At 34.9% G+C, this 23,799-nt stretch overlaps 1 long non-coding RNA gene across 1 annotated transcript; it reads left to right on the top strand.

Moving 5' to 3' along the window:
- The first annotated feature begins 2,208 nt into the window (after nucleotides 1–2,208).
- Nucleotides 2,209–21,906, top strand: LOC146768810 (uncharacterized). Its single transcript, XR_014956802.1, has 3 exons — nucleotides 2,209–4,824; nucleotides 5,367–5,450; nucleotides 6,617–21,906. It is a non-coding gene; the product is annotated as an uncharacterized LOC146768810 (long non-coding RNA).
- The last annotated feature ends 1,893 nt before the right edge of the window (nucleotides 21,907–23,799 follow it).

The following is a 23,799-nucleotide window of genomic DNA, read 5'->3' as shown; positions in this document are numbered from 1 at the left end:
TATGAGTCAATATATAAAACTCAAAGCCAAATGAACACTAAAGCTGAATAAATTAATGGAAAATGAATTTGTTTTTAATTAAATCTGTTGGATCTGAAACACTTGGTCTGTGTCTGACTGGACGAGTTGTCTTTCATAGCAGCCTGTGTGATGCTTTGGATTTGTGGCTAAAACCGTGTTGGCAACACATCAATGTTTTGATGGTTGCAAACAATACTTACACAGTGTCAAGGCTTTCTTTTTTCTTACTCTTCTTGCTGCCTATCAAGCATGAGTGGATAAGAGGTTGGCAGGAAACATAGCTGGGAGAAAAAACCCAAACTGGCCAAGGGAACATTTAATATCATATGATGTCATCCTCACAAACAAAGAGTTGGAGCAAGAATGCTTTGACTTTCAAGGAGGCTGTTGCTTGGAGACTGGCTAGATGTTGGTCTGATTTCTTTTGTTTCATATTTTTGGTGTCTGTACCCTTCCCTCTCCCCCTTTCCTTTCACATATTAATCTATCTTATCTGAAATAATGAGTTTTCTCACTTTTTCTCTTCTGTTTTCTTCCCTATCCCAATAAGAGTGAGGGACCAAGCTCTGTAGAAACTCAGCTACTGGTTGGCATCCACCCATGACAACACAATTGAATCATATACCATTTATAATCTACATGATTCTGTTATCCTGGTGACTAAGAATCTTTATATTAATTAATTTGGATAAATTCTAGCTACCACAGCTGTGTGGTCTCAGAAATTTGAAACAAATATTTAATAGAAACAATGAGGGAACAGAGATTGACCTTAACTGCTGAGAACATATAGAGCCCTGGGTAAAAAGTATAAAATTACTGATAAAGCATATCTGACTAAATTAATATAAATTATTAACATGCAATGACTAATATCATAGCTAAAGAATAATAAGAAAAAATATAATTTGCTTTTTAAAAATATATTTTTTTCTTTTGGGTAAGCTGCTGAAGTCACAGTGTTATATCTGAAATCAGAATTTGGTGTACTGAAATATGTAAAATATTCTGAACAAAAAAAAAAAGGTGATTTAGGTGCTGGTGTAATGATGCTATTCTTGCACTGGTATAGTCAAGGTTATATTTACAGGTAATTAAAATATGCAAATTTAATATAATTCCATTTTGTCTTTCTCCCTTAAAAAAAAAAGTTCCAGATTTGAAATATTACTGATTAACTGAAGATGGCATTACACTATCTTACTTAAAATCTTTGCTTGCCTCTTAACTTGGTTTTGCTTCTCATTTATCACTATTATCTTATGTCATCTTTTTTTCCATAAATAAATTAACATGTTTGGCATAAGAATTTTGCTTAAATTTGTGTGACATCAAGATCCAAATGATCTTGTAACATTTTTCTTTAATTACCTCTTTTGTGCAATTAGCTCTTCTTCACTATATCTCTAAATGCTTGATCCTGTCTTTCATTTGCCCTAAATTTTAGAAGTGAAGTCACAAGTCAGCTAGATCTGGTTAGCAATCATTTGAAAGTCTCCTTGAGGTAGCACCAGTGGTGACATCTAACCTAAGCTTCCTACATGAGTACTCAGAGCACACTTTTCCATCACTCTCAAACCAGGACAGGAAAACCACCAGGTTTCTGGAAGTGGTTGTTCCCCATGCTGGGCTTTTCTGAAAACCTGTGAGTTTTCTGCAGTTGAACTTAGATGTTACACTTGGAAAGTACCAATGGTACAAATAACTGATACATTGCATGGAGGAACTAATAAATAGCTACATATTCAGCTGAAACATATTTTGGGAAAAGCAGAATACTCTGAATTGGCACTGATGTTACAATAAAATATCTGTCTGACTCTTCCCAGAAGAATATATTGGAATGAGTCCCCTCCAATTAATCTCCTTCATGGAATTTCACACAAGTATAAACGTTACTGTGAATGATCTCTGAGGGGATATTGTAAATTGGACATAAAGAAATTAAAATTTCTGAGAAATAAATTGAAGTGACTAGTACAGTTCTGAAAGTGAGTAAGAGCAAAGTGTGTGTGAGATAAATACATGAATGCCATTATCTCTGTGGATTTTATGTGATCCTCATAGTTTACAGATAAGCACATATACCATAGACATAACTGATTAATTAATTCTCCATAGTGCCTTTGCCCTTGGAATCTTCCTACAGATTCTAATATACTAATATACTAATATTCTAATATACTAATAAATTAGGAGAAAAAACTGTTAGCCATGTCCATGGTCACTGTCTCCTTCAGCATCTCATGGACAGTAGACCAGGCACAGCCAGCTGAGTCTGTCTGCAGTTGAGGAGGGCAAGAACCTACATAAAGGTGTACAGTCCTGAGTCACCAATATTCCCATCTGCCCTCAGTGCCAAAAGTGAAACAAGAGAGATATCTGTTGCTCCTACAGACAGTAATCACACAAAACTCTAGAGCTGTCCATCCCCAACCATCCTCTGCTCTGAAGTTCTTTGACTCTTAACCTTCCTCCCGTCACATATGAAAGCAAAACCAAGTGAGATACATGTAGCAAAACACCTCAGCTTTTACTTTCTTTGTAGCCTGTTATATTTTCTTCCATTAATCTATTTGTCTCCTTCTATTTCCTTCTGCCTCTGTCATCTGCGTGTTTATGTACATACACATTCAATAGTGTGCTACAAAGACAAGCTCTGGTTTAAACAACTGTAAATCTTTACCATGAGTGTGTCTCAGTGCTCTTGATTCCATTGTGTTCTGATACAGACAATATATTGTTATAAGCAGAACACCTTCTCACAGTGGAAATGCCACAGGGGTAGACAGCCACCTATTATCAATTTCATCTTCCATCTCAGTTAATGTGCCTGTGTGATTGAACATCTGTTTTAAAAATCAGCGTGGTGCCTAACACTTCCCAAGTGAAGTCTGACTCACTGATAAGGTCACTTGCACCTCAGCAACTTCTGGACATTAGATAGGAGAGCCTCCTCAGAGCCCCACATCAGTGGAAGTGTTTTGAGAATAAACAGCCAAAGCTGAAAGGGATGGCAACACAAGGAAAAACAGCAGCAATGTTCCTGACAAGGATATTAATCATGAGGATCAATGTCAGGAAATATCTGGAAAAAGTCAAAGGAGATCAGGCATAAAGGAACAATTTGATAGATTTATCTCCTCCTTTAGGAAAAAGAACAGAGAATTAAAAAAAAAGATAATACATTTTATGATAACTGAACTTTCCACCAGAGCTAAATTAAATATATATATATATATATATATATATATGCCCAAAAGGAATATCCAAGTTTTGCCTAAAATTTTAAAAATATATTTAATTTTCTTCTGGAGTACCCTGTGAAATGGCCATTTTTACCTATCTTATTTTGTAGTTTAACCCCAAGTGGGCAGCTCAGCCCCACAGAGGAATTGCTCAATGCTTGCTTTTCAGTGGGATGAGGAAAGAAAATTTAAAGTGAGAAAATTAATCAGTGGCATTAAAGACAGATTAATAAGTAAAGCAAAAGCTGTCCACACAAGCAAAATAAAATCAGCAATTCATTCACCACTTCCCAAAGGCAGGCAGTTCAACAATCTCCAGGAAAGCTGGGCTCCATCCAGTGACTTGGCAAGACAAACACCATCATTCCAGATGTGTCTCCCTCTTTCTTCTCCTTCACCCAGTTTTTATTGTTGAGCATGATGCCGTATGGTCTCGGATGTTCTGCTGGGCAGCTGCGGTCAGCTGTTATGGCTCTGTGCCCTCACAACTTCTTGGGTGCTGCCATATCACTTGTTGGTGGTGTGAAAAGTGAAAAAGGCTTTGACTCTATATGAGCAGAACCTAAAACATTCATGTTATGAAATTATAAACACAGAATCACAGAATGACTAGGTTGGAAGAGACCTTCAAGATCATCAAGTCCAACCTAGCCCTAACACATCAACTAGACCATGGAAGAGAGTGCCACATCCAGTCTTTTTTTAAACATATCCATATCCACCTCCCTAGGCAGACCATTCCAGTACTTTAGCACTTGTTCTGTAAAAAACTTTTTCCCAATATCCAACCTATATTTCCCTTGATGCAGCTTGAGACTGTGTCCTCTCATTACCAGGATCCTCCTTGCTACCTTTTTTGTGAACTGGTGTCACATTGGCCAGCTTCCAGTCATCTGGAACCTCACCAGTGAGCCAGGACTGCTGGTAAATGATGGAGAGTGGCTTCCCAAGCTCATCTGCCAGCCCCCTCATCATCCTGGGATGGATCCCATTGTGGCAGCAGCTCTCTGGCCACAGAGAGAAACAGACAATTTTCCCAGGCATTGTTCCAGGAAAAGTCTGTGAGAAGATCAGAGAAAAAGATGAGAAACAATTAGCTTAAATTAGCTTACTTTACCTGGTATTGTGAACATGTGGAATGCATTATGGAGATTTGTTTAGCAAAGCCAATGGTGATGTTGTTTTAATTAGAGGACTAATTAGGTCTACCTGTAGTGAACTAGGATATGGGTTCCTATTGAAAATAAACAATCAGCCTTCTGTAAATACATGAAGTCTATGTAGCTTATTACCTGATTGGGGAACCTTGCTATGATATCCCATCTGGTCCCACAGACTTATAAACATCCAAGCAGCTCAGCAGTTCTCTGACTGCTTCCTCCTGGATAACAGTGGAACCATTCTGCTGCCTGACACCATCTGCCAAGCCAGGACAGTTGTCCTGAGGACAAGCTGTCTTCCCACTAAAGACTGAGGCAAAGAAGGTGTTAAGCACTTCAGCCTTCTCCTCATCTGCAGATACATGGTTCTCTCCCACATCCAGTAGAGAACAAAGGTTGGTCTTACCCTTCCTTTTGCCATTAATATATTAGTAAAAATATTTTTTACTATCCTGTATGAAAGTTGCCAAATTAAGTTTGAACTGAGTTTTGGCTTCTAATTTTTTTCCTACATGCCCTAGCAACCCCCTTAAATACTTCCTGAGAGACCTGACCCTCCTTACAAAGATGATAGATTCCCTTTTTATTCCCAAGTTCCTTCTAAACCTCATTGTCCATCCAGGCTGGACGTTTGCCTCATCAGCTCATCTTTTGGCACACAGGGACAGTCTGTTCCCATGCCCTCAAGATCTCTGTTTTGAAGCACGCCCACCTTTCCTGGACTCTTTTGTTTTTCAGGTCTGCTTCCCAAGGAAATCTCTAAGTCTCCTAAATAGGCCAAAGTCTGCTCTCTGAAAGTCTAATGTAAGAGTCTTAATGATGTTCACCCAGATTTCACAAAACACAGCACGAGAGCAGCTACCATAAAAAAATTAACTTTATCATTACTAAAGACAAGTACAAAATATTTTTTGTATTATTCTGATTTTTCCCACAGAGCTTTATATATAATTCTATGACCTGAGGAGCACCTGCGAATCTCAAAGATGGCAATGATGGGACACTTTGGAAAAGAAATATGGTATTTTTATTTATTTCTTTCATTATTTGAAAATTATTTAATATGCCTCATGGACAAATTGTAAATAAGTCTTGCTTAACACAGTGGAGGAAGGAAAACTAGAACAAAAAATAAACACACATACTTCACGCCTGATCACTCAAATCCTGAACCTCTTTCAGTCACCCAAATTTTTTTAACAACTGAGTATGCAGAGTACCTAAAGGATTCCACTCTATACCAGCTTTGTGCTCATCCCCAAAATTTTTTTAAAAAAAAATCTTTTCTTAAGAAAATATGCAATTTTTTTGTGCAGATAGAAAATGATAAATTGAATGTTTTCAGCTACAATTTTGAAAACATTCCTTTTGTATCTCAGCAGGCTGACAGTACAGCATTTCATGTATTTGCACATCTTTGCAAATCTTTACTTGTTTTTTCTCATTATCCACTTATAAAACAGAAATGCATAAATGGTTAGATAAAAGGAGAACAACTCAAACAAGAAATTCATGTCATTATCACAAATTATTCTCAGCATTATAAAGGAAATAATGATGAGAAAAAGAAGAAAAAGCAAATAACAGACCTAATAAACTGTACTCTATTTCTGGTTCATTTGTGTATCATAAAAAGAAAGAGTAAAATATACATTAAATATCACATATTTGTTTATTTGATAAAGATAAAATAAGATTAGTATTTTTGAAAGTATCTTAACTTACAGAGATGAAAACCTTATTTAAGTGCTTTCACTGTTTTTCTAACATAAAAATTATACATATTTTGATCTTCAGTTTGAAATAAAATATTGATAGAAAAAGGCATTTAATCTAGGGAATTATTAAATTACAATTAAGTCAGAAAGTAAACAGTCATGCTTTTTTCTCCACAAATCTCACAGTAACAAAAACTGGTAAAGGGTAGGTTCAAGTTAGAATTATAGAAAGTAGTCCTTAGTACTTGTGTTCATCTCACGTTTTCCATTTGACCATTTCAGCTTTAAAATAAAATTAAATGTTTAATCTGCTGCAAGAATGTTAATTGTTATTATCTCATGAGGGCTGAATGACTTTGGATATAGAAGCATCTATCTGCAGAGTGAGTAAACAGCAGCTAATAAGTAATCATTATCATGTTTGGATTTCACTTAAAGATTTTTTTTTATTTTCTTTCCGTCTCTACAGGGTGGAGAAGGAACACCTCCCAAGGAAGAAGCATTCACAGCAAATTTCTTTCAACTACTCCTCTAAAAATTCTCTACTTAATTCTGAAACATTGTTATGAGGCATTTTTATGCTAAGATGTTTCAGAGCTGTAAACTGGGAGGGGATCACATCTCAGAATTTTGCTTTACTTCTCTTAACAGAAAATGTCTTCATTATGTATACAAAAATAACTGTTAAAACGAAGATGCATCTGTACTGAGTCTGTCTGAGATGGACTTAATTTTCCCCACAGCAGCCCTCAGAGTGCTGTGCCTTGCATTGGTGGCTAGAAAGGCATTGATAACACACCAGAGCTTAGGCTACTGCTGAGAAGGGCTCACAGAGCACCAAGAATGATTCCCCAACATTCCCTCTCATCAGTAACCTGAGAGTGGGAAAGATCCTGGGAGAGGACACAGCCAGGGAAACTGGTCCAATCTGACGAAAGAGTTATTCCATACCATGTGATGTCTGCTCAGACATAAATGCTGAGAAAAGAGGAGGAGAGGGGTGCAAATTTGCTGTAATGATATTTGCCTTCTCTAGTAACCACTACACAGCTGACGTCCTGCTTCCCAGGATCTGGCTGGGCATTGCCTGCTTATGAGAGGTACAGGATTTTTCTTTCCTTTCATGCATGACCTTTTCTTTTGCTTTTAAAACTGTCTGTACCTTCACCTATGAGGGTTTTTTTCTTATTTTATCCCCTCTACATTTTTTTGCTGAATAATAGAATAGTTTGGTGGACACCTGATATCCAGCCAACATCAGCCCACCACACCATCAAACTCCTCTATTGTTTTTGACAATTTCCCACCTACCATGTTTAAAAAATGTAGGATTCAATTTTAAAAGATATGTTTTATCACAAGAAGATATTATTTTTATAAGTATATTATTCTTATTTTTTATATTACTGATTTTGACTTTGTATGATCATAGTTCTGCTCTGGCTAACTTCCTATTGATTAACATTTTCTGCACAGTATCCAATTTCTATTTTGGTCATCTATCTGACTTTAGAAAAATGTCCTAAATGTGGGTATTTTTATTGCTAATGTATTAGTTTAACCTGTCTCAGATCAATTATCAACATTTATGTGTGATATTAATGGTGTACTTTCCTCTTTTTATTAGTAAGCAAATAAAAAAAATCTCAAAACAGCAAAACAAACAACAAAACCAACAAAGAAAAGACCCAACAAAAATGTGTCCAAGTCCAGTACTACCATATATCCCTATTCCCAGCTCACTCTTGTCACATCTGGAAAGTTTAAGATGTTGCACAGAAATCACCTCATTGGCTAATAAGAAAATTTCAAGCTTCAGCAAACCAGTGGGGAACTCAGTCAAGAGGTGGTAGTGCTACCTGGGAATGTCCTTTTTCAAAACATGAAATATATGATTTTCCGTAATTAATGTACATGTGATCTTAGCTTACAATTAGAAAATTCCTACTTTTTTTTTTTAATATAGATTTGTTAAAATCTTAGAATACTTGCTCCCTAATAAACACACACACAATTCCCTCTAATAGTGGTTCCTTGCTTGATATTGATAGGAGTCAATATTAGACTTGATCATTGTTCACAATGATTTTGTTGCAAACATATCTGAAAGCAAATTGAGAAGGCTGTGTTCCCTCTAGCAATTTCTTAGCAGCCTTTTATGTGAAATATGTAGCAGATGAATAAGGAACCAACTGACTACATACAGAGAATATGGAAACTACAAACTATGAGGAGATCTGTAAAGCAGTTCCACACCATAAAGAATCTGGGATTATATAAAAATGAAGATGTTCTGGTCTGTCATATGCACAGGTACACATAGCCATTTATGACAAAGGTATATGGAATAGAATAGCAAGATTATCAGGATATTCTACAGAACTGAAAAACTTACCAAGTGACAGATTACACTTAAAGTGCAATAGCTTAAAAAGATGGATGAGAAGACTCTGTTTGTACAATTTCTCAATACACTGCTAGTCTAATTATATATAGGATAGTATGAGCTAACACACTTTTATCACACTTAGCAATGAAAATTCAGCATTCAAATGTTAACTGCATCTAAAACTGCATTTAGATTGTCCTTTAAAATCCATTTTCTACAGCATTGATTTTACAACTAATATTTTTTTCTCTTGTGTTACCAGCTCACAATAATTAGAGGAATAGAAATAAAAATTAAAATTAAATGTAAACATTGAAGTAGTGCTTTACTGCTAACACTCATACTAAGAAGGCAAATTTACTAGCTGTAACTTTGACAAATAATTATTTGTGCATAATCAAACAATATCTTAAGATGTTTCAAGGGGTAGAAAATATTGTCAATTGGTTGCTTGAGCATTTCCTGTCAATGTCTGACAAATATAAATCAATCTCAGGCCTACTTTCCAAAGTGGGAATATAAACAGCCTGGCAGCAGATTGTCCTATCTGAACGGAGATTTTTAGAGAGTTGATCTCAGAAAGCACAGAAAGACACCACACATGTACACTGTGCTCTGCATTAAAGTGTCCCATGATCCACTGGTCTGTAGAGGTGCTTCAATGAGTTTTTGTACTGCAGTGACTCCCTGTGGTCTAAGGCACAGCAAAGCAACATTACTGAACATCATTACAACTTAACGAAAACCTGTTGTTTGATGTGGACTATAATAGAGTTAATTTTCTTTGTAGTAGTTTGAATAGGGCTATGGTTTGGGTTTGTGACAAAAACAGCATTGGGAACACAGTTTTAGTTATTGCTGAGCAGTGCTGATACAGACTAAAATATGGAGAGGAAAAACAAAAAAATAGATGTATATGCACAATTTCAGTGTGAAGTTTTGGGTCCTTATACATGAATATGTCACCAAAGAGCAATTACTTGGTTTTAACTTTGTAAATTTTTTGTTCTTTCAGAATGCATACCCATTTCTTGCTGTATTTAGGATACAAAATGAGGAAAAGAATATATACAAGGTAGAATGCTAACAATAGTATCCTGTGCTACTCTAACCCTTTGCAACATTTTTACATATGCTTTGGTTGTCTGAAATATGTGAGCATAAAAGCAGGAAGAGAAGAAAAAGGTTTATTTTTGGTATGCACAGGGCTAATAGCATGTTGCCAAACATTTACCAGTTTTAAGGACATGAGGGTGTTACATGCAAGTGTTTTAAAGTTCCATCAGAAAATGCTCTGTGATAGACAGAAACTGAATATGTTTATCTGTTTTGTGTTAAAGGTGTTGACCCCTCATGAAAGGCATTTTTATTGCCTTTCTTTCTCATGGATGAGGAGTTTGTAGTATGCTTGCAGCATCGGTAGACAAGTTCCCCATTGAATTTATTTTCTGATTATTACTGGAGCAAAAATAAGACTTTTTTTCTGTTCTTTGTTGCAGAAAATTAAACAATGTCATAATTTTGAATGAGTATGAACAAACATTTTCCCAATGGCTTTTAGAATGCAATCATTTAGGCAAAAACACTGCTAACATTATTAATAAAATTTACTAAAATAAAACTGCACTGAAATCTTGGAACTGGATTCTACATATCAACAAAAGTGCATTTAGCAAGAAAAATATTAATTCAAAAATAAGTTTACCTTTTATGTTTTGTTGATATATAGCTATCAGACATTTTCTTGCAGTTTCTGCACCAAGCCATTATTGCTTGGCTAATTTCTTGCAGGTGTCACAGAAACATTGATGAATGAACTATTAGTCCAGTTTGGAGGCTGGATTTCCCATTATATAGAGATAATGATTTTTTTTTAAATACAAAATTGAGGAAATATTTCTATTATGTTTTCTGTTCAGTTTTCTGAGTCAAATCCTAAAATCATCATATCCACTTCAGAGACTTGCATTTTCTCACTTAGCCTAATTTTTAATCATCAAGGTCTTCTAAATGGACTTATGGCTGCTAGTATTAAAGCACCAGTACAATTTTCCATCCACCAGTTTATAGTTTTGACCTATAATGAACAATTGGACTGGCCAGAAAGGTAACAGTTTAAATGGAATTGAACATTCTAGGCCAAGAATTAGACAAGAAAAAGACACAAGATCAAACTGGTGAACATTTAGAAGGACAAGCCTGAGTGCTGGAGAACAAAAGGAAGTGTATTGAAAACAAGTCTGATCAGAGCTGACAAGCTGAGACTTTGTTGTGGAAAGTAGGAAGTTTGGAAGAAGAAACTGAAAGACAGAAACAATCTTGTAGGATTGGCAAAAGAATCCAACAAACCAATCAACCAAACAAAACCCCAAAAACATTATAAAAGAATTCATTAAAAAATTGTGGTCAGGAGGTCATAAAATTGAGACCTATTTAATCTTTATTAAACCTGACACAAGTGGAAGAGACACTAGAAGACAGATTCTGACATACTGACAGTACTATGATAATTCCATACACATCCCTCAGATTTCACTGTTTGATGTTGTCTTCTGTACCGTAACTTCCTAATATACTGCTTATGATACAAAATTTAACTTTTGTTTTAGGTTAGAATTATTGAAGTACAAGTTCTTACAGAATCAACTGCTGTTTTGAAATACACTGAAGTATTTATATTGCTCTTTCTTATTTGTGAAACACTTGTGTGTCTTTCAGAATTTAAAATTTATGAGGACACCTCTTATATACAGTTTTGTACAAGTCAGTTCCTTTAAGTTCCTTAACCACTGATCATAGAACCATAGGATGATTTGGGTTAAATGAGATCTTAAAGATCTTCTAGTTCAAACCCCTCTGCCATGGGCAGAAACATCTTCCACTAGGTCAGTTTGCTCAAAATCCCATCCAATCTGGCCTTGAAAATTTCCAGGGATCTCTATGCATTACTTTGTAAATCCTCTTCACAAGAAGTGGATTTTTTTTCCCTGTCTCTCCTGAGTAGATGGTGTATAAAAAGGAAAGCATGTCAATATATTTTGTGTTGTCCTTCTGGGACAGACTTGATGTATTTTGCATGGAAAAATTTGTGTTTATTCTAAAATTTTGGGACACCAATATATGCACAGAATCTAGGACTGGAAGAATTGACATAAAGAAATTGTTGACATTTTCTTCCTTCTTTGTTTTGGAGAAAATGTCTCACTTACTTGGATTTATACCTCAAAATAGATTCTTCAAACAATTTAAATAGAAGAAAGGAAATTGTTTTTTTACATTTGATATGTAAACTGGGAGAGCACATTGGTAAGATTTTTCTGCAATATAAATTGACCACTGCATAAAGAAATTTGGAGGCAAGGTAATCCCCACAGGGAAAGACAAAAGGGTTTAGCATTTACAAGAGAAGTTCAACAGAACATGGAGAGTGTTTGGAGGGACCAACATTGTTATTATGCTTGTTTCAATGAGAACAAAAGGAAAAGCTGGAAAGAGAGGGAGGGAAAGAGGGAGGGAGAGAGAGAGGTGACAGCTCTTGAAAATTGCAGTTTATTTCATTCAATAAAGGCAAAAGAACACCATGGTCATTATGCAGTGTCCAAACAGGGTTACATAGTGTGTCCAGCAGAGGGAGATTGATTAGTTACTAAGCCTCTCCCTTTAAAAAAAAAAAATTGTGCGTCTGCATATGTTAGGATGCCCTTGAATTCAGTCAGCTGTGAAAGCTTCTCAAGATCCATCCAGCTGTGAATGCCAAAAAGGCAAATTTTTATTCTAGTATATAATTTTGACTCTCCTTTGGAGTTGTCCCCATCCGTAACCTGGAATAACACCCTATAGTATAACATAACATTTTTTGCTGCAATCCATGTCAAATTATATTACAGTAAGAGAAAAAATTAACTATGGTGAATATTATTTATTTTTGGTAACAGTCACCTTATTATAATTTTAAAAAGTTAATTATTTTGTTTATTTTCAACAGGAAACTTTCTTCTTCCTGGGAAAAAGATTGTTTAAACTAGAATAATGAAATATTTTCTGTATTCACAGAAAAATGTGGAAATCAGTGAGGCTCTACAGAAATCGAGGCTGCATGCTAAACTCCTGCTCCTTGGATTAGGTGTTAAGTTGATCTGGAAAAAACCCAAACCCCTCCCTTTTCCTTTCCTATAATTTCCTTGCTGTACTGTCATTGCAGAAGTATTAATAGGAATGGAGGACAATATTAAAACTATTTATATACACAGAAATACATTTAAATAAATGTATTTAAATGTATTAAATCATTAAAAGCTGAAGAAGAAATTTAAATATTTTGGTTTGATAGATTCTTTTCGAGAAATGTGCAAATGAAAAAAATAGTTTGTTGGGATGAATATGTAAATCCTTGAAGAAGAACTCATTACTTAAAGGCAAATAAATATATTTTTCATCTTGTAACTCAGTTCAGACTAACTATTATTGGTTAGTTGTTCTGCAGTAGTTTCTTTATGTGAAGCCTTAATAAGCTGGAAAAATGTGGTTTCATGCAAGTGACTCATACGGCTTTCTTTGAAATAGAAGGAAAGAAACAGTTTTGTAATAGCATCAAGGGATACCCTTCCTTGCTTTAGAGAATATTTTTTTCAAGATTAATAACAACAATTTAGTAGTCTATAAGCAACCTGGCTTCTTGATAGGACTATGTAAAAATTCTCTTCTTAGGACAGCAACCACTCTTCTTCCCCTATAAAGCATTCCCCACATATACCACTTCTGCTCTCCAGAATAAAGGCACCCTTTATGCCAATTGATGCATTTTTGTCTGTCACTTCATCAGCCACATCCTTCATACCATTCTCTAACTAGATCTTCCAACCTTATGAAAAAGTAAACTTTTTTTTAATAGATTTTTTTCTTCTTTTTTTAGTTTATGTACATGGCGAATTTAAAAACACAATGACCCATTAAAATCACAATTAAACAGCTTAAGGCAGTATTTCAGCTTCAAGCTTTTTTATGACCTACTGCTCTAAAAACTGAAGAGTAAGCATGAAAAGAGATTGAAGGTTAAAGAATGACAATGCTTAACAGTCTGCTGTGAAAAATGCCTTAATCCTTGAGGCAGCGTTTGTCTGTGCTGTGAAGGCCAGTGTGAGGACCTCTGTACCCACTGAGCCCTGTGGTAAAATTACATGAAGAAGATGAAGGCATCATTTAGAGAGACTTGGGTTGGGACAAAGAAAGGATCATGGCATGTGGGGCTGTAGAGGGTCCAGTGGTGCATTGATGTTACAGATTAAACTGGCAAATAATGAGCTTGGAATGTTTTGAGCAGCTGTTGGTGTCAGAGATCGGATTCATCCTCAGCAGGAAAGAACGAAGGTAACAGAGTTTAAAGTGCTCTGGAACAGACCTGAATCCCCAAAGATTACACTCCAAATGGTCTTGAACTGTAATCTAGCTTGTACTGATTTGTTTTGGTTTTGGTTAGACTTGATTTCAAAATGTTAATTATTCATAGGCAGACAGTTTGTAAAAATGCTGTTGAGATAATGCTGTTTTTATTAATCTATTTGCTTCAATCAAATCTCTGTTATTTGTCCTGTGATTTTGGCCATGAAAATGATAATTAAGCACAAATTCAAGAGCAGATTTGTAGGATATGAAAACAGACCTGTGACCTCAGGTTGCTTATTGGGGAACCAATCTGTTAAATACAATGGGGGCATTTGCCCAAGATTCATCAACACAAATAACAAGAGATTACTGAGCTGTCATGGAGAGAAACATGCTAAAGATAAAATGCCATTCTGAAAAATGTTTCTGCTATTCTATGGATCATTTACAATCTTACTGTCATTTTATTATGTACATGCTGCAGGACACTTTTGTAAAAAGAAACATCACTTACATGTCTCTGTTGGCCTGTCAGTACCTTTTGAATTGACCAGTCAGGTGTTGCAATCTCTTCTCCAGTGCTGTAATTGGAATTAGCTTGTAAACTGGGTGGAAGGAAAAACAGAAATTAGGTGTGAACATTCTGTCTGAGAAAACACTCCAAGTTTTCACATGTGCTGCTGAAACCTTAGTTATCCCTGCCTTATGTGGATTTCTCTGTAACATAGCAGAAGGAAGGAGTTGGGACATGATGATGACAGAACTCATATTTCTAATTTTAGCTGGTTTAAGATGGATTTAGAAAAAGAAATGAGGAAAAATGGAGACACCCAAAGTTAGCAGTTATTTAGGCACGTATTTTCCATAGAAAGCATCTTAAAATTATGTAATTCTGTCAAAATCTGTTGGTACTTTAAAGGCCAAAAATATTTACTCAGTGCCCTAGAATTGTAAATTGATTAAAGGAAAACCCCCGACAATTAATATTTGTTGGATCTATAATTATTCTTCAACTTTTCTTAGGATTTGCAATCTCTTTCACTATTTAACAATTTTCTGTTATTGGATAATTTGCTATTATTTTCCAAAAAAAGTCTATGGGAACTTTAAATATTAAACTTTAAATATTTCACTGTTTTGAAATATTTGATGAATGCTGACATACTGCATAAAATTGCTGGCTATTGTTTTAGTTTTATTTTTATATTATAATAATTTTGAAAATCAGTTTCTAGTAGCAATGCAATAGTGAATGTAGTTTTTATTTTCATGGTTATTATTCTGTAGCTAAATGTCATATTTTCTTTCTGAACATTTCTGGCATACAAAAGAATTCTTTATTGTCAGACCATTGCCTCTCTGCCAACATGCATTAGAATGAAAAGAGTTTTCTGCTTTATTCAAGCACTTGTTAAACTTGTTGCAAGAGAGACTTTTTGCTGCATTTGGGGTAGTAGAATGTAGTATGATGTGCATTTTGATAAAAGGATTTAATATGATGTATGCATATTAACTGCTTTAAAAAAGTGATGCTGAGTTTTGACAAAAGCCTTCTTTTGCTGTTTTAGCTGCATTACAGATGCTTTTGCCATAAAAGAAGAACAAGTAAGTATATTTGTTTTCATGATAAGTTTTTTCCAAGATTTGATTTTCAGTAAAAATACTAGCTTTAAACTGAGACTTCTGGAGTCTCAAGGATGGTTTTAGTTTCTATGATTTGTGTTCCTTCACAGCAAGAAAGGGACTGAAAACCCATCAGTGAAGTTTACACTGTGAAATAAGTAGTCCCCAGAAAAAAAATACTGATCCAGATCAGGACTTAACAGTATTCCAGGTATGTGGTATTTTATGTATTTTCAGTCTGAAAAACCCAGAAGAGAACAGAATGGGACAGAAAGGATGGAATAAAATAGAATGGGACTGAATGAGATGACATCTTAAAAAAGGGAGCACAAATAAGCTATTGAGGCAATTACCACAATTATTTCATGATGTTCTATTGCTTGTACTGTTCAGAAGATCTTTTTTCATGTATTGCCTTTTCTGATTACAAAAAGCATGGATTTTCAGTATCTATAAATCCATATATAACCACTGTCATAAGTGTTTTTACCTTGATTTATACTGAACAAAGGCCTGATTTGAGTACACTAAAAGGTGTCTATGCTATTACAAGCCTCAAACCAGTCACTGGTAGGTAACAGCATTTCTTTTCGACCCTGTGCCCATTTCAGAACTTCTTGCAATAAGAATTCACTTTTAATAAGAAGAACATATTTTAATAGCCTATCCTGGCTGTACTGTGCCCTGCCTTCTTTTGCACCTGCATCGGCAGATCATGGGAAACTGAGAAGTCCTTGATTAAGAATAAGCATTGCTCAGCTGCAAGTATCAATGAGGTATTGATATTATTCTTGTATTAAGTTCAAAACACAGCACTGCATGAGCTGCAAAAAAAAAAAAAAAAACAACTAGGAAAAATTTATGTAGGACTCATTTTATTTTAAGGACTATTGACTAATTCTATGAGGTTTTTTTAATTGTCAGGCGGTTGTAGATAGATGGATTTTAGCTTAATAAAATATAGATGGGGCAAAGGCATTTTTGGTCTATGACCCAGTATTGATGGAAGTTAAAGGTATTCACATTTTGTTACATGATGTGTCTACTAAGTTACAGTATGTTAAATCATAAAAAAAGCCAGCTTACAGTCTGTCAGTCACTTCCCTGAGAGGTGCACCAGTCTTCACAAAATGCTGACTTCTACTAATATTATAGTATTATATGTATGGTATCTGGATGACAGCTACCCAAGTTCTTATCTGTCAGAAATATCATATAGGTAAATTATTATTATTATTATTATATTTTTTGGTTTTCTACTATATATGTATATATTTATGTGTTTGGAAAACAAATAGTCAAAAGGAGGTATATGTAACAATTCTTGTCAGTAAATATGTAACTACGCACTATTAAATGTTATTTAACAAGACTGCCAAGATGAAATATATGGTAGACAGAAATTATATAAGTAGAAACTGTCTTTATGCATAGATGTTGGTTAAAAACAGTTTATAGTTTTTACCAGGATATACATAGAATTTTATGTATGGTTAGATTACATGTATTAATTCACCACATATGTGAACTTTGTGGGTAATAAGGGACTGTGAGCTGGTCTTGTAGCAAAGATCACAACTGAGCCAATGGTTTGCAGTCTGATTCTTATGAATTCTCTAGAGTGAAAAATTTCAATACATAAATTTCAAGTCTCCCTTCTGATTTGTATCAAAATTTCTTCCAAAGGAAAAAATTCCAGCAAGTTGTTAATCACAGGCTCAAACTTATTTAAAAGGCCTCATTCAAATCTGTAATTGGAGGCATTAACCTCATTCACCTTCACTGGTCTGGCATTTGTAAGAAAGGCAATATCTGGTGCCGCTCTTGTAGTTCCTATGGCTTTGCTTTATCTGCTGGAGCTCAGATTGGAGTGACATGAAGAATCAGGACACAATAAAGAGCATAGGAGTTCTTCAGGAATTGCAGCCAAGTCAAATTCATAAAGGTCATGCTCATTTATTATTTAGCTTATCACTAGGAAGCTCATATGAGAAAAGCTTCTTAGAATTTGTAAACACTACACTACCTTTATTAGTCTGATCCTAAGGGAGCAATGCAGTGGAACTGATGTGGAAGAAATATGTACATAACTAGAAATACAGGTGTTAATAATATTCTGCACTGATATGGGGGTGGATGGAGCAGTTAAAAACACATTACTGACTTCACTGGCCATGAATAAATGTCTACAAGATTATTCCATGGAAACACTAAAATAAATCATTGGGGCATAAGAACAGGAATTATTTCCTGGGGGAAGAGGTAGTTAAGTCTGTAGAAAACTTATTAAAAATGCGGATGCTTTAATAAAATAGAGAGAGAGAGGAAGAGAGAAATAGGGAGAAAAAATGCTGGCATAGCTTTAAAGACTAGAAATATTAAAAAGGATTTGGTGAAAAAAAAAAAGTATGTGTCTTGGACAAACTGTAACTATCCATTACATTGATGAAAATATGGAATAATCACAAAGAAATTCATATTAAGAGAGAAAAATATTGCATTATAATAGAGTAAAAGGACAGATTAGTCATTATTTTAGTCATTCATCCTGTAGAAAGTATATTAATCTCAAAAAGGAAAGTACATAGTGTGACTAGATATTTCACTATATTTTACTGGGATACACAGATCTCAAATAATGACAAGGTTGAAAAAGCAATGATGGGACACAAATTATCAGTACAGTGATATTCATATGGATTTTCTGAAATTCATTTTGAAACAGTCACAAAGTCTGTGCTGCTGTTAAAAAGCTGCTCAGGGTGCATCTGCTATTGTCAGGTAAATCTGCATGTCTAAAATAATTCAGAGAGCTTTCAGGATTGTGATGTTTAAATGTCAGAATGGTGAAAATCCATTTTTCTTGGAGACACTCCAAGATTTAGTGAACAGCAATAATTTATTGCAAATCACAGAAAGTTAGGTTTCCTAGCCGTATCACAATCATTTGCTGTGAAATCCCTCCACAGGATTATGTATTGTTTATGAAGTCTGCACCATTCAATGGACTTATGTATTCCTGATACTGTGCAGTTATTGTTTGAGGTAAGTAAATCTTGTGTGATACAACCCAGCCTTCCAAAAGGACGGCAAGGAAATCATAGGACATCACCAGTGTCCTTTCCCTTTGCACCAATTAAAGAAGGAATTTGCAATAGGAATTTGCCTTGTTCTAAGACAAATCTGCCAGGGCTGCTTGAGCAAGCAGCTCTAGTATTGCACAGAGAGATGCCTCAAAGGGAGCATTCCAATTGAAAGTTTTCTGGATTCCAACAAATCAGAAAAATAAGCCACAATAAATTCTATTGAAGCAGTTTTAGTGTTTACAATTATTTTATTTTTTCTCTTTTAGATATTTTATTCTCTAATTTTAACTTTCAATAATGGCTTTCCTTGTCTAAAAGAAGTTCCTGTAAAAACTTGCAGCCCCAAAAACCCTAATTCCATGAAAGGTTGTGGCAGAAACTCAGCAAATAATATTTTTTTCTTTTTCACTCGCATTGTGATTTTTATTTTCTAATGATTGCACATGGTTTCTCTCCTCAGGGAACATTATTTCCAAGTTTGAAGATAATAGGACATGATGCCTTGAATATGGGAGAACATTTTTGCTTTTGGGAATATCTCCACTTCTGTTTAGAACTGATTGTCCTAAATTCATCCCAGTCTCTAAACTTTTTAAAAAGAAATATCTGTGTTCTATGTACCTTCAAAACTTTGTTATCTAACATAGCAAGTCAATTAATAATTTTTTATATTTTCTCGGTGGGTTCATTGATTAACATATGAAGAACCTTTCTCTACACATGGGGTAAATAGCTCAGGGTAGTTTATATAATATTAAACTGTGCATATTTGGACACAGGTATTCAAGGCTTTTTATTAAAAAATGTGTCCAATAAGACACAACTGCTACAGCCTGAACATCCAAAGTCAGCCAGTTTGTGATCCTATTGCCTATTCCAGCAGCATATTTTCCACTATGTTGTTCAGCTAGCTGTTTGACTTTTTAATGGCTTTTCCCCATCAATGAAAAAGAAGGGAGTTACTTGTAAACATAAGTGGGAAGATATATCTCTAAGTGCTAATCAGATCAAAGGAATTGCTATTCCATCACCACCTGATTGAGCTCTCAATGCTGAGCAGGAGTGTCAGTGGTGCTATTCAGAGTGTTTTAGAATAACATCCTGCAATAAAATCTCTTAGACAAGTATTAGTCATATGCAGGCATTATTACTGAATTTTGCTTTTTCTTGACATGTTATTAAAAATGAATCAACTCCTTTTGGAGGCTGCTGTGTCTGTTCTTTTGTTGAGCAAAATAGATTATCAGCTGTTTAAATAAACATCCATATCTGAGGAAGCTGCTTTTGGAAAATACATGTAGGCAAGTTAAGAGCATCAGAATATGAAAACCTGAAGTACTGCTTACACACACTGTAATTAGCAAGCTTTTGCTATATGTTTGTCTTGCATGGTTATCTGTTTCAATCTAATCCAAACCACTGATGATCAAACCTACCAGGTTTAGGGCTTAGGATCTTGAGCTGACTTGTTTCTAGAAAATTTGAATAGATATTCAGAAAATCAAAACTGATCTTTGTAATTGAAAATCAAATCTCGATCTCTTGTAGTTGGCACTGGTGAGGCCACACCTCAAATCCCCTGTTCAGTTTTGTGTCCCTCACTACAAGAAAGGCACTGAGGGGCAGGAGTGAGTCTAGAGGAGGACAATGGAGCTGGAGAAGTGTCTAGAGCAGAAGCCCTAAGAGGAGCAGCTGATGGAGCTGGGAATGTTTAACCAAGAGAAAAGGAGGATGAGAAGAGACCTTATCACTCTCTACAATTACCTGAAAGGAGGGTGTGGCCAGGTGGGGGTCAGTCCCTTCTCCCAGGTAACAGTGAGAGGGAAGGTTTAGATTGGATCTAAGGAAACACTCCTTCACTGCAAGGATGGTCCATGAAGTAGGCTGTCCAGAGAAGTGGTAGATTCACCATTCCTGGAAGTATTCAAAAAATGTGTGGATGCAAAACTTGTGGATTTGGTTTAGTAGTGAAGAGGGTAGTGCTGGATTAACAGTCATACTACATTATCTTAAAAGTTTTTTCCAACCTCAATGATTCTAAAACTCTTTGAATAAGTAGAGCCTCAACAAACAGGTAAAGTCTTCATTCACTAAAATTATTTAGTGAAGCTCATTGAAATATAACGTTCAGGTATTTGCCTCTTTTTCTTTTTTTTTTTTTTTCACTGTTTTAAGTAACATAAACAACACCTTAGGCTTTCCAACAGCCTATATCAATATTACAGCTCTCATTTTTTAGTGTCAGTCAGGGAGAAAAGCAGGCAGGGTGAATTTTGTTTTTCTGCTGTTCATGCTGAACTATTCTTCATTAATATTTATATATGGCATTTGTTTCTATAAACATATTCTCTATATCAGTGTTCAATATCAAATTTACAAGTGAAAATAGTACTATCAGTTCAGACCCAGATAGCTCTATATTCTCTTTGCCACTCATTAACTTGCTAGTTATTATGACAATTACATACATATGAAAGAACAGGCCAGAAGGCATTTTTAACTCGTTCACAGAGGTATTTGTGTTGCTACTCATGAAGTAGATAGAGAATTGAATTAATTAGGAGATAAATAAAATAATTTTTAGAAAATTATGTAATTTAGAGACTAAAATAATTTTATTTTGTACATTTGTACTGAACTCTTGTGTAAGTGATACTTATATATGAATAGCCTTACAACAGTCTTTGAAAATCTCTTTGAAACTCAAAACCTGTATGGAAATTTGTGTGGTACATTTCAGATCTAAAATTCTACCTTTCTTGCATGGCTAGAAATCTGTAGATTAAAGGTGAGAGCAACTGGCATCCTCATTTTATATTTGTGCCATAAAGAAGCAGAAAGAACTATCTGATTCTAGAACTGTAAGAAGAAAACTGTCAATGAAACCACAGGCTGAAATAGAGAAGGCTACATGAAAACATCCTTCTTTTAGCTCAGAAAGATTCTTGTCATAATTGTCATTCATTTGTTTAACTACAAATGTCAGACAAAAAATATTAGAGTTGTACACAAAGACCTGGACACTCTTCACAGCTGCTGTTCGTAGAGACCCTTTTACAAAGCAAAATCAATTTTCACAGGAGCAAAGGTACTTCTCAACGAAGGTCAAACTTCAACATTCTGCTTATAATTGTTTTGGCACTAGAGATATTTAAAAACATAAATAGAAAGAAAGCAAAATCAAACCACATGCAGTCGGAGGATTTCTTCTTTTATAACTGAAAAATAACTTTAGGCAAGAGATATAGAAGTGAGTTCATTCTCACTTTAACTTTTTTAAAGTTTACTGGAGTAAACTTTAACTCCAGTATAAAATACTGAGTTATGACTCTGAGCCTATCACTGGAGGTCTCCAAATGTGCCTTGAGAAAACATGAAACACTCTATATTTAAATGAATTAGCAACTCCTGGCGGATTTACTTATTTTTTGGAACAAGCTAAATAATTTTTCCAAAAGGAAGTGGTCTTCCAAAACTTATGGATGTAGGTAATATAACTTCAGTTTTAATCAAAAATGACTCAACTTCTCCTATGTTATTTCCAGGTATGAAGTATCTTTTTTGTACACACATTTTTACTTTTTTCAGCATGGACAGAAATCTATATGATATGCTGAAGAGTAATTAAACAGAAAACCAGTTTCTTATGGATGAGGATGCACTGGGAGATGAACAGATGGAGAACAGTCCTGGAAGAATGACTTGGGAGAGTTGGTGGATGAGAGGCTGAAATATGAGCTGGCCCCTTGAATCCTGGTAGTGCTCAAAGTCAGGCTGGACAAAGCCTTGAGAAACCTGATCTAGGGAAAGCTGTCCTTGACAGTGACAGGAGGAATTTGATCAAAGAGACTTTTAAGGTCCCTCCCAACACAAACCATTATATGATTCCATGAAATCATGCTCATCAAGAGGTTTTTTCCAAGCTCTTCAGATTTTCTGTCTGGGTTTGTGTCTGCTGATTTTGGGCAAGTTGTGACGGAACTAAAACATTTAGAACCAGATAGTGATTGCTCTGCAAGTTCCTATAAACATTCTCTAAAATCCTTTAGCAAATAATCTTCATCTAAACCTGGACGCTTTGCATTTCTTGTTTTTGAAATATATGGTGATAATTATACAGCTATTATGCAATTTAATTATCCTATTAGGCCAATATACAAACAAATCCTGAACCTGCATTTACTGTTATTTAAAAGCATGTTGTCTGAAAAGATTGGCTTAAATCAGTAGATCAGTAAATTTTGACAAAATATCTCTGAGTATGGGCAAATAATATAAAAAAAGTCTGAGTCCTTCACTGAAAAGATTCAAGATAATTCTGTGGGTATTATGAAACTGTTCCACTTGTATTAATCTTTGAGATTTTAAATATTAATAGGATCTTTAGTTAAGTAAATGTGAATATAAAATATCAAACTAAAATGCAAATGGCATAGATCTTTCAAATATTTATAATATATGCTAACCAGACATCAGAGGAGCAAAGGGCAGTCTGGGTTTCAAAGTCATATGTAAGCAAAACAGAATAGTCAGAAAATCATGTAATGGGACACAAGACTTGAATAGTAAAGACAAGCACTACATGTTTCTCAAACAAAGGAGCCATTTTAGAAAGATAAAGAATCAATAGTATATGTGATAAAAATATCAGTGTAGAAAAACAATATCAATTATACCATGTTCTTTTCATTACAGTACAGCCACTCTCTCTACTGTCTCTTGAATAATAGGAGTAAAATATATAATGAAAAATTCCCAAATTCTTTAAAATCAGACTATTTTATGGTAGTTTCCACAAAAATGTGCAAAAATTCCACTTCTCCAAGTGTCATGAAGAATTCTTGCTGATGCAGACAGAGCTTTTATAGCAGCTATGTATCAGTCATTCTGTCCTGAGCTTTTCTGCTGTCATCTACAAACAATATATGTGAAGATTTTCATGAGAAAGTAAATGGCAACAACAAACTTTCCTCTGAAATTTTATGAAGTCACTGGCGCTGTTTCCTTTTATGACACATCTGAGAAGGGTGAGGAAAAAAAAGATGCAATTTCTGCTTTCTGAATGGCCATTGACTGTTGTTTCAGTTCCACAGGTCATGGCAAGAAGGGAATATGCTCATGACCCCATCTCATATTTTGTCTGAAACACCAAATGGAAATAGTCATTTGAGG

This window comes from Lonchura striata, chromosome 1, assembly GCF_050655825.1.
Source record: "Lonchura striata isolate lonStrDom1 chromosome 1, ASM5065582v1, whole genome shotgun sequence".
NCBI classification, from domain to species: domain Eukaryota; kingdom Metazoa; phylum Chordata; class Aves; order Passeriformes; family Estrildidae; genus Lonchura; species Lonchura striata.
Note: the sequence above shows the minus strand (reverse complement) of the source record. Positions and strands in the feature narration are given on the sequence as shown.